The sequence below is a fragment of the Lathyrus oleraceus genome, chromosome 4, assembly GCF_024323335.1.
Source record: "Lathyrus oleraceus cultivar Zhongwan6 chromosome 4, CAAS_Psat_ZW6_1.0, whole genome shotgun sequence".
Lineage (NCBI taxonomy): Eukaryota > Viridiplantae > Streptophyta > Magnoliopsida > Fabales > Fabaceae > Lathyrus > Lathyrus oleraceus.
Genome location: NC_066582.1, coordinates 126,511,952 through 126,517,787, shown reverse-complemented (window position 1 = coordinate 126,517,787; position 5,836 = coordinate 126,511,952). Strand labels below are relative to the sequence as shown.

The 5,836-nt window shown below is 30.2% G+C and overlaps 1 non-coding gene across 1 annotated transcript; it reads right to left on the bottom strand.

Annotated features, from left to right (window-relative positions):
• Positions 1 to 3,125: 3,125 nt before the first annotated feature.
• LOC127077810 (small nucleolar RNA R71) lies at positions 3,126 to 3,233 on the bottom strand. Its single transcript, XR_007787581.1, has one exon. It is a non-coding gene; the product is annotated as a small nucleolar RNA R71 (small nucleolar RNA).
• Positions 3,234 to 5,836: the final 2,603 nt, after the last annotated feature.

The following is a 5,836-nucleotide window of genomic DNA, read 5'->3' as shown; positions in this document are numbered from 1 at the left end:
GGCTTAATTAGGGGTGTGAAAAAATCGGTTATTCATAACCAAATTGGTATCCAAATTATTCCATTTTTAAAAAACCAAACCAAATGCTAAAATAAAAAGTTGGGTATCCATTTTGTTATCCAAATATAAACCGTTACCCATTATAAAAATTTGATTTTGTTATTGAGTATCCAAATTTTACTATACGTTAAATTTTTATATTTGTCTCTTGTTTTATCACATTACAAATTAATTTTAAATTTTAAATTTTATAAAAAAAATATTTTAAAAATAAAATTCAGATTTTTTTTCTTTTCAAGAAAAATATTATATTCGGATTTTTTTTCAAATAAAATTATTATTTTCTTCTAAATAAAAAAAATTATCAAAAATATTTTATATTATTTTCAATAAAAAGATTTTATTTTGTTTAAATTTAGATTTTATTTTTAATAATTTTTTTGATAACTTTTTTTATTTTCAAAAAGGTTATTTTTTCGAATTTTCAGAATAAAAAAAACTTTTATTTTCAGAAAAAAATAATTTAAAAAAAATAATTATTTTTTATAATTTCAGAATAGAAGTTAATTTTTATTTTCAGAATTTTTTTATTTTCGATTTCAACTTTTTTATAAGTAAATTTTTTTAAGTTATTTTTATTTTTTGGTATAATTTATTTTTTAAGATTTTTTTTCATTTTTAGAATATAATTTTATTATTTTCAAGTTTTATATATATATATATATATATATATATATATATATATATATATATATATAGATATATATATATATATATATATATATATATATATATTTTCTGAATATTTGTTTTTTTTTTCTAAAAAAATTGTTTTTTTTTATGTTTTTTAAATTTTAAAATAAAAAATATTTTTAAACCTCATAAAATTTATTTATGTTTTTAAATTTAAAAATTAATATTAATTTAAAGAAAATAAAATTTAAATTAAATTAAATAATTTTGATTAAAATCAAAACCTATTTAAAACCGGTTCGAAATTTTAAATTGGTTTTTGTGAGAAGTGATTTGGTTTATAAACCATAACCATAAAAATGGATTGGTTCATATTAAATGTTATCCATGCACACTCCTAACCATGAAATTTATAGCATTTTCTGACTCGATTCACATACATTTTTATCTGTTTTTATATTCATTTCACGTTTATATGTAGTGTTATGTTTTTATTTTGATTGTGTGTCAGAGATTTCCCATTTGGATATGGCATGAGATAAAGTGAAGCAAAATTAACCCAAAAGTGGAGAAAAAAGCACATAAGCATGAAGTACTTCAAAGAGTGATGTTTTCTACATGTGGTGTTCGCCACAAGGGCATGGCGCACGCCATGGCCCCCTCACTTACCACGTCACCCACATTGAATTCATGGGGAATCCCATGAGGGCATGATGAATGTCATGGGCTTCGTACACAAATTTTTAACAGTCGTACAGACTGAGTTTCTCCCACTCACCCACTTTTTTGTCAACTAATTTCTAAATAATTTATGTATCACTTCAGAAGCTACAACACTATATATATGATTTATTTTTAGATTTTAAAGGATCTAAGTTTTATTTTAGAGTTAAGTATTCAGAAAAATCCAGTTTGTAAATTGTTCATCCCATACAATTAGTAGTACACCATAATATTAAGAGTTTTAAGTTTGTGCTTGGATCAATTATTAATTAAGCATTTTCGTCAATTCAATTCCAGCATATTTTTATTCAAGTTTTTCCGCTTTGATTTCCCACACTGCAGTTATTTTCCGTAAGTATTTATATATTATATATATATATATATATATATATATAATATATATATATATATATATATAACATGCTAGTTTGTAGTACTACCTTAAACAAACATAAATTTATCATGTTCATGTTTCTATTCTGCAATAATAATAATCATAATATGAGTTTTGTTTCAATCATGTCCGATTAAAATTCCTAGAGTCTGGGCGTGAGGACCTCGTTCTGACGGAACTCGGTAAATAAAATTATCGTATATTTTCAATATCAATTTATTTTTCCGATTCTGATTTTTAGTTTTAAATTAAAAAGTTTTGCGCTACAGCGAAAACACTTAGGTACTGGTCAAAATCAGATTTAATTTCTAAAAACAACGAAGAAGATTTAGTAGTTAATTAGGATTTATTAGTTTTCAAGAATTGTTTCAAAATTGTAATTTATTGAGCGACAACATGACTTTTACGGTTTCGAAACATAACACAGGCTACGTGAAAGCGAGCAGTATTTTTAAGTTAATGATTTCTTCCAAAAAAATATTTTAAAAACCAAAGTAGATGAGTGATTGAAAATTATATTTCAATCTCGCTTTTAATTGTTTTCATAAATAAACTTTAATTTTATTCCCCTTCTTAAACAAAAATTGATCAGCCTTAAATCTACATAGCAATTGTAGATAGTTGTGAAGTTGACAGAAAGTCTATATGGGTTCGATATCTTTTGTATTACTTTGATAAAGTCTGTGCACTTGCGGATAAGCTACCACACAGTCAGCACATCAAGTTTGTGGCGCCGTTGTCGGGGACCTTTATTTAGTCAACATCGTAATTCAATTATTGCACAGTATAGATTAAGGATATTTTATTTTATTTTTACTTCTTGTATGCCCAACACTCGCTCTAACAAAGAGAAGTTAGAATAAGTGTTCCCTGAAGTCAAGCGTTATATTCATATCAAACGTTGAACACGTGAACTTAGAGCCATATTTGAACCCATGGCTGAAGTTGATAACCGCCTACTCAAGGACTATGTAGTTCCATCTCAGGACGAACTGCACTCAACCATTGTTTCACCTGCAATCCAGGCGAACTCTTTTGAACTGAAATCGTCTCTGGTGCAAATTGTGCAACAAAACCAGTTCTCTGGAAATCCCACCGAGGACTCAAATCTTCATTTATCAATGTTTGTATAGTATGCAAACACATTAAAGAGCAGCGATACAAATCCATAAGCCATTAGACTACATTTATTTCCATTTTCCCTAAGAGATAGAGTCAGGGCATGGCTACAGTCTCTACCCACGAACTCAATCACAACTTGGAATGAACTTAAGAGGGTATTCTTAGCCAAATATTTTCCACCAAGCAAAATGGTAGTATTGAGAAATCATATAACTACGTTTAAATAAACCGAAGGAGAATCACTTTTTGATGCATGGGAAAGATATAAAGATATGATAAGACTATGTCCTCATCACGGATTAGAACAATGGCTTATCATTCATACGTTCTACAATGGTCTATTATACAACACCAGAATGACTATAGATGATGTTGTTGGCGGAGCATTAATGAACAAACCCTTCGAGGAAGCCTACCAACTTATCAAAAACATGGCTCAGAATCATTACCAATGGGGAACTGAAAGAGTTCAAGTCGAGAAAACCCAACAAAAGGAAGGAATGTTCGAAGCTAATGGATTTGATCATGTAAATTCTAAAGTCGAGGCACTTACCCAAAAGATCAACAATTTAACTATAGCCATTCCAACCATTGTAGTTGTCGTAGCCCCAAACTGCGAAATTTGTGGAGTCCAAGGACATATGGCCACCGATTGCCAAATCTTGACTGGAATTACATCAGACCATGTCAATTATGCACAAGGAAATCCTTATTTAAATACCTATAATCCTTGATGGAGGAATCATCCAAACTTTTCTTACAAGAACAATAAAGCATTATTTGCGCCAAGTCCTCCACCTATAAACCCTTCGAGCTATCAATAGGGAACTACTCATGCTCCTAGAAAGTCAAACTTAGAACTTATGATGGAAAACTTTATTGCATCCCAAACCCAGTAGAACAAAGAGTTCAGGAATCAAAATGTTCATACTAACGAGTTGGTAAAATAATTAGCAAATAAGGTTGAAGCCATGTCTACACATAACAAGATGTTGGAGACTCAAATCTCTAAAGTTGCCCAGCAATAAGCAGCCATTGATGATCCAACTGGCACATTTCCAATACAACCTCAACTAAATCCTAAGGGACATGCAAACGCTATCACACTACGAAGTGGTACAAAGTTAGATGTGTTGGTGTAAGCCCTAAAGGCCAATACTTTTGGTACTTGTATCGAATTATTTATTAATAATAAAAGGTTTTTTCTTTATTATATTTGTTTAATAAAGTCCCTAGAATAGCTAGTTCGTTTAATGTATCAAGTGTGGCTTAATCATGAGATCCTATTAAACATAAGGACAATATTCTTAAAGTATTTGTAGTCGAGCTTTGTTATGAAGTGGGACAACAGTAAAGCATTAAGACTATTATGTATATAGATTGATGATCACATTTCATGGATCATGGATAAGGAGTTATCAAGTCTTAAACATAGGTATAAATATTAGGAGTAATATTTATACTGGATTAACCCGCTATGAGAATACTACATAGAATGTTATGCAAAGTGTCATAAGTTATTCTCATGATGATAGTAGTGTATACGACCCTTCGACCTGAAACCACTATGGATCCTAGATATAGAGTCAAGTGCTTTATTGTTGATCAAACATTGTCCGTAACTGGAAGAGCATAAAGACAATTGATGGGTACTCCACGAAGCATGCCCAGGGACATGAGTGACCTAGATGGAATTTGCCCATCATGCGTAATAGGATAAATGTATAAGGGCCCAATATTGAACCAGACAAGGATGACACGGTCTATGCCTTGTGTTCAATATAGACATAAGGGTAAAAAGGATAATTGTACACACAAGTATTATAACAAAATGGGATTTGTCATATCACATGACATTTTCGTGTCTTGGATAGCAGTGATGTGTTGCTAGATACCACTAACTGTTTATTATATTAAATACACAATTTAATATAATTGCCAATATCGTAAACACCTACACGGTAACAAATAAAAGGACAGATTGATGAGAGACAGAGTAAATAAGGAACACCGTAAGGTACGGTGCACTTAAGTGAATTGTAGAATATCGTAAGGTACGGTGCATTTAAGTAGAATACCAAATGTGGTAAGGTACCACACGCGTAAGTGATTTTCGGTATACCATAAGATATGGGCCACATACACTTAAGTGGAATTTTTAGCTTGCAGCCCACACAAGTGGTTCTATAAATAGAACCTTTATGCAGAAGCATCTCACTTGATGAAATTTCATTTCTCTCTCTCTCTCTCTCTCTATATATATATATATATATATATATATATATCTCACACACTCAAAGTCTTCATTCGTAACAGCTACCACTGAGACTGAAGGAATTTGTTCGTGTGGACTAAGTAGAGGCATTGTCACCATTCAACGCTCGTGATCACTCCTTAGATTTGCATCAAAAGTTTCAATCGCCACAAGAGGTAACCGTTTCTATCACTGATCATGACCATTCGTAAGGATCACTAAAGGAAAAAATTTAATTTCCGTTGCGTTTTGGGTTGTAATTTTCCTTCAGTGGTATCATAGCCACATATAAAACCATGCATCTGATGGTTGTTTATTTTCTGTATTAATATGATTAAAAGACATAATGAATTAAATAATGAATGAGTAATTAAATTTGGCATCATTTGTGCACGATTTGGATGATTGATGTTGATTATGCTTCGGAATCCGACGTTTGTATGGTGAAGCAGCGATACATCGATCGTCCATAGGTTACACAAATGAGATCGATCAATTTATATATATATATATATATTATATATATATATATATATATATATATATATATATATATATATGATATAAGTAATTCTGATGTAAAATATGGTATATATGATATATTGTTTCTATTTCGTTCATTCGAACACTTAATGATTGTTATTCCTTTC